The sequence below is a fragment of the Mustelus asterias genome, chromosome 3 (genome assembly GCF_964213995.1).
Source record: "Mustelus asterias chromosome 3, sMusAst1.hap1.1, whole genome shotgun sequence".
Taxonomy (NCBI): Eukaryota; Metazoa; Chordata; class Chondrichthyes; order Carcharhiniformes; family Triakidae; genus Mustelus; species Mustelus asterias.
In genome coordinates, this window is record NC_135803.1 from 150,109,710 (window position 1) to 150,122,618 (window position 12,909).

Genomic DNA, 12,909 nt, shown 5'->3' on the forward strand with positions numbered 1-12,909 from the left:
ACACTCTCACACACACACACACACTCACACACACACTCACACACACACTCACACAGACACACACTCACACACACACACATACACACACTCACACACACACACTCACACACACACACTCACACACACTCACACATACACACACTCACACACACACACTCACACACACTCACACAGACACACACACTCACACATACACACTCACACCCAGACACACACACTCACACCCACACTCACACAACAAACACACACACACACCCACACACCCACACACTCACACACACACAGACACACACATACACTCACACACACACACATACACACTCACACCCACACACACTCACACAGGCACACACACACACACACATGCACCCACACACACGCACACACACAGACACACACACACAGACACACACACTCATACACTCACACATACAGACACACCACACACACACTCTCACACACACTCTCACACACACTCACACCCACACACATACACTCACACAGACGCACTCACACAGATACACATGCTCACACACACCCACACCCACACCCACACCCACACATACACACACACACATACACACACAAAAACGCACACACACCCACACCCACACACTCGCACTCACACACACACACTCACTCACACACACTCACACACTCACTCACACACACTCACTCACACACACACACAGACACACAAAAACGCACACATACCCACACACACACACCCACACACTCGCACTCACACACTCACGCACACACACACACACTCACACACTCACACACACACACAGACACACAAAAACGCACACACACCCACACACACACCCACACACACTCACACTCACACCCACACACACACCCACACACACTCACACTCACACACACACACTCACACACACACTCACGCACACTCACACGCACTCACTCACCCGCACACACACACACACACACACGCCAAACTCTTCTGTTCCACTCAGTGACTCTTAACATGAGAAAAGACATGTCTATGCAAAACTTGAATACTTGGCACAGTTCTTCCAGCACTTCTCTCGAACTCCTGGATAGAATACAAGAAAAACGCTGCGACTTGAGAATTATTCCTCCCTTTGACTTAAGGTTCCTGTACTTTTGCCCATCAAAAACTTTCTCATGGATTAGTTTCTCTGTCGTACAGATAGCATGAAAGCAAGGTAGACAAAGAAGCTATTCGCACAAGGACTGGGGGACTCAGATTTAAGGTTCAGCTCAAGAGGAAGAACTATTTTATGTCGGAAGCAGCAGTGACCTGCGACTCACTGCCTATCATGGCGGTGGAGGTGGAGATGACTAATGATTTCTAAAGGAACTTGGAGAGGTACCTGAGGGAAACAACCTTGCAGGGCGAGAGGGATCTGTCATGCGGGTTTCACTGGCAAGGGCAGGATTTGTGTCCCATCCCTTGAACTGGGTGTCTCGCTTGGCCATTTCAGAGGGAAAGCCCACCAATGCCTCTACTTTCTCAGGAGGCTAACGAAATGCAGCATGTCCACTATGACTCTCACCAACTTTTACAGATGCACCATAGAAAGCATCCTTTCCAGATGTATCACAGTTTAGTATGGCTCCTGCTCTGACCAAGAGCACAAGGAACGACAAAGGGTCGTGACTCCGTCTACACTCCATGCTGCCCCGGAAAAGAAGCCAGCATAATTAAGGACCCCCCGGACATTCTCTCTTCCACCTTCTTCCGTCGAGAAAAAGATACAAAAATCTGAGGCCACATACCAGCCGCCTCAAGAACAGCTTCTTCCCTGCTGCCAACAGACTTTTGAATGAACCTACCTCACATTAAGTTGATCTTTCTCTACACCTTAGCTATGACTGTGACACGACATTCTGCCCCCTTTCCCTTCCTTCTCTATGTACAGTATGCTTTGTCTGCATAGCGCCGAGGAAACAATGGGTGGGATTCTCCCAAAGAAATTCTAAGTGTCAAATTCACATAAAAACTGGATTAAATCCCACTTGTTTTTTTCAGCGGGATTTTCAAAATGAATCCCCCACACTCTGTGCATCACAGAGAGTTCTAGCAAGATTCACGTGAGAAATCAGGGGTCGGGGCCTATCCTCACTGGTGAGGCCGGCAACATAGCGCTGAGCGGGCGACTGTGTATGCGCCGATCTGTCAGTGCCGAGATCGGCACATGCGCAAGAACAATTCATTTTATTGTATACCAATACATGCAACAATAATAAATCAAATCAACCACATTGCTGTGGATCTTGATTGTGAAGAAGACCAAAATTACTGGACATCAAAATAAGTTAACCACCTCTAAATCTGAGACAGAATTCAGGAGAAACCTTGCCGTTCAAAGAGTGCCTGCTACCAAGGCGGAAGAAAGGTCGAAAAGATACTCTGACAGGGCTAGATGTAGACGAGTAGGAGGGGGTTGGTGTGGATAATAGATGTCTGCATGGACCAAGCGGAGTGAATGGTCTGTTTCTATGCTGCAGACTCAATGTAATATAGTTACTAGTCCCCTGAAATAAAATATTGTCAAAATATAAAACATGCACACTTAGCCCTGCTTTGCTTCAGTCTATGCAAAGAATTCATTTTAAGATATTTCTGCCTATGCAATCAACTCTGAGAAGCTCAAAAACTGACTGCTAGCTTGACTACATGTAGAATCAGAAGACTAAAGGTTTAGCTAAAAATTGATTGCATTCCCGAAGGGTACACAATGCAGGCAAACAAGTTTTTCATAACAGCAGCTGCAAGGATTGTTTTTCTAAGATGGAGACAGACTGCGAAAATCATTTCCAATAACGAGATAAGGATTGAAATATAGTTTGGATTTTAGTGTGTGTTTTTTTCAGTTGTGATCCAGTTCAGTGTGTCCAAATTCAACACAAGGGCTGGCTGAGAAGCCAGTGTCCAAGTTCGCTTTTTCTTTTCACTTCTGCCATGTTAATCTTTTTGAATTCTGTTCAATAACAGAAAATCATTTTAAAACTCGTCCATTCAAACGAATGAATGGACCCACACATGCTGTTTAATCATCTGTCTCCAAATGTTCTTTCTTTATAGCTGCTATGCCAGGTGATCTGGCAGGTCTTCCAGGGGCGGCATGGTGGCACAGCAGTTAGCATTGCTGCTTCACAGCGCCAGGGACCCGGGTTCAATTCCCAGCTTGGGTCGCTGCCTGTGTGCAGTTTACACATTCACCCTGTGTCTGCGTGGGTTTCCTCCGGGTGCTCCGGTTTCCTCCCACAGTCTGAAAGATGTGCTGGTTAGGTGCATTGACCTGAACGGGTGCCATAATGTGGCAACTAGGGGAATTTCACAGTGGCTTCATTGCAGTGTTAATTTGAGCCTTACTTGTGACTAATAAATAAACTTTAGATACATAAACTTTATCTTTCCTCAGACATATATTTGCTCTTTTCAGATAGTCAACAGAACAGCCTCATAGTCATTTGGTATCTACTGAACTTGAGTAGTGCTGAAAAAGGACACGTGCTGTTGAAGCTTTTCATCTTGCACTCATCAGGTCAATTCGCAAGAATACCAAATGTAAAGGGAACGACAATTTATACTTCATGGGAAGAGAGTGCCGATTGGTTGGTAAGAGGACTCTCATTGGTAGAGGTGTCACCATGGAGGATGAACCAGTTAACTGATTCAATTAGTGAAAATAGGTAAGTAGAGTATAAAATTAAGAACTATGTGGTTATCCACTTTTGAAAAATGCATGTCTTGTGCACTGATTTTTATCAAAAGAATAAGTGAGATGCTTTTGGGAATGTTACATTTTCATAACTTGATTATCAATTGAATTGGCAGTAAATTGATGGAATTATTTTTAAGAACACAATTCTGTGTGTTCTCATCTTCATCCATTCCATCATCACAGGACCTGCAGACTCGCGAGAAATCAGCTTATTATTTCATTTTTGATTTGTTTATTGATCTATTGACATTGTGGTTGCTCAGTCGCAGCTTTTGTTGTTTGAAGTATATTTATCATTACCACCCAATGCCTTCAAAGATATTCCACTTCTGTTGTTGAATAACTGAATCAAGTTACTTAAATTGTCCCCCAAGAGCAAAGAATAATGAAAATTACAGCACAGGAACAGGCCCTTCGGCCCTCCAAGCCATGCTAACTAAAAAACTTGCTGCCCTTACTCAGTCCATATCCCTCTATTCCCTCCCTATTCATGTACCCATCCAGATGCCTCTTAAATCTTGCTAATGTGCCTGCTTCCACCACCTCCTCTGGCAGCGCGTTCCAGGCACCCACCACTCTCTGCGTGAAAAACCTCCCCCGCACATCTCCCTTAAACTTTCCCCCTCTCACCTTGAATCTGTGCCCCCTTGTAATTGACATTTCCACCCTGGGAAAAAGCCTCAGACTATCCACCCTGTCTATACCTCTTATACTCTTGTGGATCTCTATCAGGTCTCCCCTCAGCTTCTGTCTTTCCAGTGAAAACAATCCCAGTTTATTCAACCTCTCCTTATAGTCAACGCCTTCGAGACCAGGCAACATCTTGGTGAACCTTCTTTGCACAGCCAAGGATGTTCAGTTTTGCTCCCACTGGGCACTGATCTTATTAACTTATTACGTTATTAACACATTATTAACACATTACAGTACAGACACTGTACAGGAAACAGATAGAGAATCCGGTGAATTAGTGCGATGACAATAATCTCTCCCTCAATGTCAACAAAATGAAGGGGATAGTCATTGACTTCAGGAAGCATAGTGGAGGACACGCCTCTGTCTACATCAATGGGGATGAAGTAGAAAGGGTCGACAGTTTCAATGGTTTAAGCGTCCAGATCACCAACAACGTGTCCTGGTCCCCCCACGCAGAAACTATAGTTAAGAAAGCCCACAAACGCTTCTACCTTCTCAGAAAACTAAGGAAATTTGGCATGTCCACTGCAACTCTCACCGACTTCTACAGATGCACCATAGAAAGCATCCTTTTCGAATGCATCACACCTTGGTATGGCTCCCGTTCTGACCAAGGCCGCAAGAAACTACAAAGACCATAAGACCATAAGACATAGGAGCGGAAGTAAGGCCATTCGGCCCATCGAGTCCACTCCACCATTCAATCATGGTTGATTTCAACTCCATTTACCCGCTCTCTCCCCATAGCCCTTAATTCCTCGAGAAATCAAGAATTTATCCATTTCTGTCTTGAAGACGCTCAACGTCTCGGCCTCCACAGCCCTCTGTGGCAATGAATTCCACAGACCCACCACTCTCTGGCTGAAGAAATTTCTCCTCATCTCTGTTCTAAAGTGACTCCCTTTTATTCTAAGGCTGTGCCCCCGCGTCCTAGTCTCCCCTGTTAATGGAAACAACTTCCCTACGTCCATCCTATCTAAGCCGTTCATTATCTTGTAAGTTTCTATCAGATCTCCCCTCAACCTCCTAAACTCCAATGAATATAATCCCACGATCCTCAGACGTTCATCGTATGTCAGGCCTACCATTCCTGGGATCATCCGTGTGAATCTCCGCTGGACCCGCTCCAGTGCCAGTATGTCCTTCCTGAGGTGTGGGGCCCAAAATTGCTCACAGTACTCCAAATGGGGCCTAACCAGTGCTTTATAAAGCCTCAGAAGTACATCCCTGCTTTTGTATTCCAAGCCTCTTGAGATAAATGACAACATTACATTTGCTTTCTTAATTACGGACTCAACCTGCAAGTTTACCTTTAGAGAATCCTGGACTAGGACTCCCAAGTCCCTTTGCACTTTAGCATTATGAATTTTGTCACCGTTTAGAAAATAGTCCATGCCTCTATTCTTTTTTCCAAAGTGTACGACCTCGCACTTGCCCACGTTGAATTTCATCAGCCACTTCTTGGACCACTCTCCTAAACTGTCTAAATCTTTCTGCAGCCTCCCCACCTCCTCAATACTACCTGCCCCTCCACCTATCTTTGTATCATCGGCAAACTTGGCCAGAATGCTCCCAGTCCCGTCATCTAGATCGTTAATATATAAAGAGAACAGCTGTGGCCCCAACACTGAACCCTGCGGGACACCACTTGTCACCGGTTGCCGTTCTGAGAAAGAACCTTTTATCCCAACTCTCTGCCTTCTGTCTGACAGCCAATCGTCAATCCATGTTAGTACCTTGCCTCGAATACCATGGGCCCTTGGTCCCCCCACGCAGGGTTGTGAACGAAGCCCAATCCATCACTCAAACCAGCCTCCCACCCATTGACACTGTCTACACTTCCCGCTGCCTCAGAAAAACAGCCAGCATAATTAAGGACACCACGCACCGCAGACATTCTCTCTTTCACCTTCTCCCGTCTGGAGAAAGATACAAAAGTCTGAGATCACGTACCAACCAACTCAAGAACAGCTTCTTCTCTGCTGCCACCAGACCTTTGAATGGACCTGCCTCACATTAAGTTGATCTTTCTCTACACCCTAGCTTTGACCATAACACTACATTCTGCATCCTCCCCTCTCCTTCTCTATGAACAGTATGCTTTGTCTGTATAGCGCACAAGAAACAATACTTTTCACTGTGTACCAATACATGTGAGAATAACAAATCAAATCAAATCAAAACATTCTGCTATCCTACTTTAGTGACTATTAACATTATTAACACTCCCTGAAGACTGCATTAACAGCCTCTTTGTCTAATATCCATGATATCTTCGTCAATCGCTCCTTAACTCTGACCTATCTCTGACTTTCCATTCTACCCCAGCAACCCCCCTCCCCCTCCAATATATAATTCATTACATTTCTCCAATTCTGTAGAAGGTCATGTGGACTCAAAACATTAACTCTGTTTCTCTCTCCACAGATGCTGCTGAGTTTATCCAACATTTTCTTTCCGATTTCCAGAATCTGCTGCGTTTTGCTTTTGTATGCCAAAGTTGTTCCCTCACTTCTTTTGCAATGAACCTTTTTGAAGTTATTTGCCTAGATTCTGACCAGGGCTAAATGATGAATCTGTAATTTACCCTTTCAAAGCCAATGCACTCACCAATTTTCTAGAATTCTAATTGAGATCAGGGAACAATATAGTATCTCTAGACCTCAGAGAAAAAGGCAAATACAAGCGAGGCGATCTTTGGACCTGGCAAGGGAGACCAGATTGCAGGAAAACAGTCGCATTTTGCTGCACTGTTGTCACAGAGAGGTTTTCAGCCGGAGTGGGGGTGGTGGGGGCAAGGAGCAGACAAGAGTTTGCATTTGCACAGAGCAAAAGGTGCCATGGTGGAAATGGTCGAGAGCTTCAAGTTTTTAGATGTCCAAAACACCAACAACCTGTCCTTGTCCCCACATGCCGACACTATAGTTAAGAAAACTCATCAATGTCTCTCCTTTCTCAGGAGGTTGAGGAAATTCGGCACGTCCGCTACGACCCTCACCAACCTTTACAGATGAACCATAGAAAGCATTCTTTCCGGAAGTATCACAGCTTGGTATGGCTCCTGCTCTGCCCAAGACCACAAGAAACTACAGAGTTGTGAACATACCCCAATCCATCTCACAAACCAGCCTCCAATGACTCCATCTACATTTCCCGCTGCCTCGGAAAAGCAGCCAGCATAATCAAGGACCCCATGCACCCTGGGCATACTATCTTTTACCTTCTTCCATCGGGAAAAAGATACAAAAGTCTGAGGTCACATGCCAACCGACTCAAGAAACGGTTTCTTCCCTGCTGCCATCAGAATTTTGAATGGACCTATCTTATATTAAGCTGACCTTTCTCTACACCCTAGCTATGACTATAACATTATATTCTGCACCCTCTCCTTTCCTTCTCTCCTATGTACTCTATGAATAGTATGCTTTGTCTGTATTATGCAAAAAACAATACTTTTCACTGTATCCCAATACATAGAATCATAGAATCCCTATAGTGCAGAGGGAGGCCATTCAGCCCATCGAGTCTGCACCAATCACAATCCCACCCAGGTCCTTTTCCCGTAACCCCACATATTCACCCTGCTAATCCCCCTGACACTAGGATCAATTTAGCATGGCCGAAGGAAACCAGAGAACCTGGAGGAAACCCACGTAGACACTGAATAATAAATCAAATTAAAATTCAAAATTCAAATAGAAAGCCCGCACAGATTGGTCATTGAAGTAGACACGGTCGTGGGATTATTTTGACTGATTTTCTGGGGCTTGGGGGAGGAACAGAGTTGGCGGGGTTGTCCCTTAATTTCGGGAAAAAAATTTTTGAAAAATTAAGGCGTAAACTGTTGGGCCAGATGTGGCAATTGCATCATCACACACCGGTTCGAGAGTACAAAGAGGATGCTTATAAGAATTTTCTTCTTAGTCTGCAATCAATGATCTCCCTGAACGTTATTGGACGTTGCCCCTTTAAAAGGTCAGAAGTGTGTGTTCCCCTTTAAGGGCCCCAGTTAGTAACTTCCAAATACCAATTTGAATCCAGATCTCAATTTTTGCCCAATAAATGTCAATCAAGGGCGGTGCAGGGGGCGGGGTTCCTCTGCTACAACTGCTTCTTAGACTATGCTTTAATACCATAACTATGTTATGCATTTTGGCAGGGAGTGTGCGAGTGTTTGAGTGTGAATAGAGCGAGTTTAAAACGCCTGTAGACCCAATGATGACCGCAGTACAGTAAATTGAACGCAGTGATCATCGAGTGAGGAACTGATTCATATATTCTACATTTAAACGGAGATCCCCCCCTCCTCTCCCTCCCCACTCCTCCTCACTCCCCCACCCCCACCCCCTCCCTCACTCACTCCCCAAACCTCCCACCAACCCTCCCTCTTCTCTTTCTCTCTCTCTCTCTCTGCTTGGAGCTGCAGCGACCCTGCTTGTTGGCTGACTTTAGTGGATTTTGTTCCAAAAAAACTTGAGGACAAATCGGTGCGTTATTTAACTTAGTTCCGATGGTAAATTTTAATTTTTTTGCCACAAAAAAAATAAGGAAGTGGGAATTTGCTTTTAATCGGTGGTAGCCCCAAGTGCTTTGCTGTGAGTTTAAAATGGGAGGTGTAACTATTACACCCACTGTAGCCATAAACTTGAGTTTTGTGTGTGTCAGTTTTTTTTGGATGTTGGAACTGCAACACTCAAGTCAGGTCGATTTTTAGTCAGTTTCAGGTTTAGGTCATGTCAGTCTGGTGCGTTTTGTTTTAAAATGCGACTTAATCTTTTTTAAAAAACGTAAAATAATCGCATGCAGTTTCTATAATGTTGATATTGTGATTTGTGTTCTGAGTTGGAATAGTCCACCCTCCTCCCTTGCAGCCTCAGACTGAATGAATTTCAAATACAAAATGTTGAATGAAAAATTGAATATTTTAATCAGGTCGCCTTGAGTGAAATGTCCCTGGTTCTTTGGCATCATCACTCTATATTTTTTATTCAGAATAACAGAATGCATGTTGTGTAGAAATTGACTTGGGGAGATTTGAACTGTTGAATAAGGCAGATTGATTCGCTTAGATACATTATTGGAAAGGCATATGCATTATATATATATATATATATATATATATATATATATATATATATATATAATAGATTATTGCGGCTTGCCCGAACTGGTTTTTAAAACTTCCTTTAAAAGTTTTGAAAGTTTATTTTCCCCTCGGGGAACTTTTTTTTGATAGTTTTGAATGCAGATTCTCCCTCCTCCCAAGCCACTCTCCTCCTCACCCACCACTAGATCACCCCTGACTAGACGGGGACTGTCCACATGTTTATCATTGGTGTACACAGATGATTTCAGAGTTAGCAAGCAGGGGGGGATTCTCCACGAATGTCATCTGTCAGGGTTTTAAACTCGCAACGATTGGGGATGGGGGGTTCAGAACTCTCCCCCTCTGCTGCAAAAATCTACCGGATTTCTCTCTCTCTCTTTCCTTTAGGAGTTTTAATTGTTGGTGGCGCGGGGGTTTTGTGTGTATGTGTGTGAGTGTTTTAACTGCATTGGAGGTTGGCTGCAGACTTGAGTTAAAGCGACTGCACCAAGCAGGAGCAGACTGATACATTTGAAACCTTGTGTGTATTTAATTTACAAGTTGTGTGTTTATTTGCAAAGTCGCGTGTTTGTTCGTGTGTATACATATTTATTTTAAAAACTGTTCCCGAATGTTTTTAATTGTGATGTGTGTGGGGGGTGGTAGCCTTAAATGCATTACATTTTCTATATAGCCAATTGTCACTTGCATTTTAAGCAGTGTGGGAGGTGGAGGGTGACCAGTGTGCCGGTATGCAGCATTTCAACACATGCAGATCATTCTGTTAAAGGGCATTCAGAGATATTTGAGGCTAGTTGAAGTCCTGCTGCTTCCCCCCCCTAAGAGTGGTAAATAAGTTTGTGATGAATAAATGGCTGGCTAAAGCATATTGAGTCGGGGATCCGGGGCAGAGGCAGTCACCTAGTCTAAAACCTCCCACTTGCCCATCTTGGTAGAGTTGATCCAAGATTTATTTTTTTGTTCGCCAAAATTCCCAACCCCTCCTGCAAAGAAAGATCTGTGCCAACTGGTAATCGGAACGCTCAGATGTCATGCCAAAGAGATTAAGGTTCATGTCACATCAGGCGAGCTATTGCACAGTCAGTGAGTGCCATTCACCAGGCTTTTTGACTCATTGCGAACCTTGCTAATCATGGTTAACTTTCAAACCGTGAGTTTGTGGATTACAAGCCTTCAGTCAACTGCCAACCAGTGGAATTTATCTGTGGGTCACCCTTTTCGTGGTGGTGGTGGGAGCTTTGATTTCCAAGAATTACATTAGAGCGGAAAATTGCCTGAGTCTCACTCACATCCTGGGCTGTGCATTAAAAATAATTCATCTTTTAAAACTTCTCCCAACCCACCACGCCTCCCCCACCCCCGCCAACCACCAACAACCTGGCCAAACGCAAACTGGATGGAATTCCCGTGAATGTGTTTCCCATGGCATACTTGAGATTCCAGAGGGTTCAATCCGGGGAGGTGAGAGAGAGGTAGTTCCCCTTTTGGAAAAATAAAAGGCACATCGCCACTATTTGATGGTAATCAAGCATTTTAATGAAATAAAACCTTATGGAGCCCTTGTGCTGGGGGTTCAAGGGAGGATTAACATGTTTTATTTTGGAGGGGAGGGTATGTGATATGGCATCATTTTTCCATCGGAAACTTTAATATGGATGAAACTTGCAAGTAGAACCGGTTCATTTTCCAAATCCAATCTCGAATGTGTGGGATTTCCACACCCGCCCCCCACTTCAGAACTGGAATCAGATCTGTAAGAATTGCGAGCCAGGTCGCAACTCTCGAGTTGTGCTTACTTTAGGGAGTTACTTTATAAAGTTACCTGGCTATTTTAACCATGGAGGAGGGCTGGGAAATACTACTTTGATTCCAGCATCCGCAGTATTTTGCTTTTATGGGAATCACTATTTTCCCATTCGAGTGCATTGACAGTACAAATTAGTTACCCCGACTGCGAGATCTGATGGATATTCTCTCAGAAGGAAGCAACAATAGTTCCAGAGCACCTTTTTAAAAAAAAACGTTTGTTTTCAGTCAACATTTAGAAATGCATAGCTCTGCCTTCCTGATTGTTAGCCTGGTAAAGTGCAACTTGATTTGATTTATTACTGTCACATGTACTGGGATACATGTGGGGCAGCATGGTGGTTAGCACTGCTGCCTCACAGCGCCAGCGACCCACGTTCGATTCCCGGTTTGGGTCACTCTCTGTGTGGAGTCTGCACCTTCTCCCTGTGTCTGCGTGGGTTTCCTCCGGGTGCCCCGGATTCGTCCCACAGTCCAAAGATGTGCAGTTTAGGTGCATTGGCCGTGCTAAATTCTCCCTCAGTGTACCTGAACAGGAGCCGGAGTGTGGGGACAAGGGGATTTTCACAGTAACTTCAGTGCAGTGTTAATGTAAGCCTACTTGTGGTGAATTAACAGTTGAAAGTATTGTTTCTTGCGCGCTATACAGACAAAACAAACCGTTCATAGAGTACATAGGGGAGAAGGAAAGGAGAGGGAGCAGAATATAGTGTTGCAGTCATAGCAGTGTCAGGGACCCGGGTTCGATTCCCGAGCTTGGATCACTGTCTATTCTCCCCCGTGCCCGCGTGGGCTTCCTCCGGGTGCACCAGTTTCCTCCCACAGTCCGAAAGACGTGCTGGTTAGGGTGCATTGGCCGTACTAAATCTTCCCTCAGTGTACCTGAACAGGCGCCGGAGTGTGGCGACTAGGGGATTTTCACAGTAACTTCATTGCAGTGTTAATGTAAGCCTACTTGTGACACTAATAAATAAACTTTCCAACAAACTTTGAGCTAGGCTGTAGAGAAAGATCAGCTTAATATATAAGGTAGGTCCATTAAAAAGTCTGATGGTAGCAGGGAAGAAGCTGTTCTTGAGTCGGTTGGTACGTGACCTCAGTCTTTTGTATCTTTTTCCCAACGGAAGAAGGTGGAAGAGAGAATGTCCGGGGTGCGTGTGGTCCTTAATTATGCTGGCTGCTTTTCTGAGGCAGCGGGAAGTGTAGACAGAGTCAGTGGATGGAAGGCTGGTTTGCGTGATGGACTGGGCTTTGTTCACAACCCTTTTTATTCTTCAGGTTTTATCAGCATATCCATTTAGCTCAACCAAAAGCAAAATACTGCAGGTGCTGGAAATCTGAAATTGAAAAAACCCCAGAGAAAGCTGGATAAACTCAGCAGATCTGGCAGCGTCTGTGGAGAGAAAAACAGAGTTAACGTGGAGAAAAAATAGGGCCAACACTTCGAGTCTGGGAAGGGTCACCTATTGAAATGTTGACTATTACTCTCTCCACAGATGCTGCCAGGCCCACTGAGATTTTCCAGCATTTTCTGTTTTCGTTTCAGATTCCAGCGTCCGCAGTATTTTATGTTTAACGGAG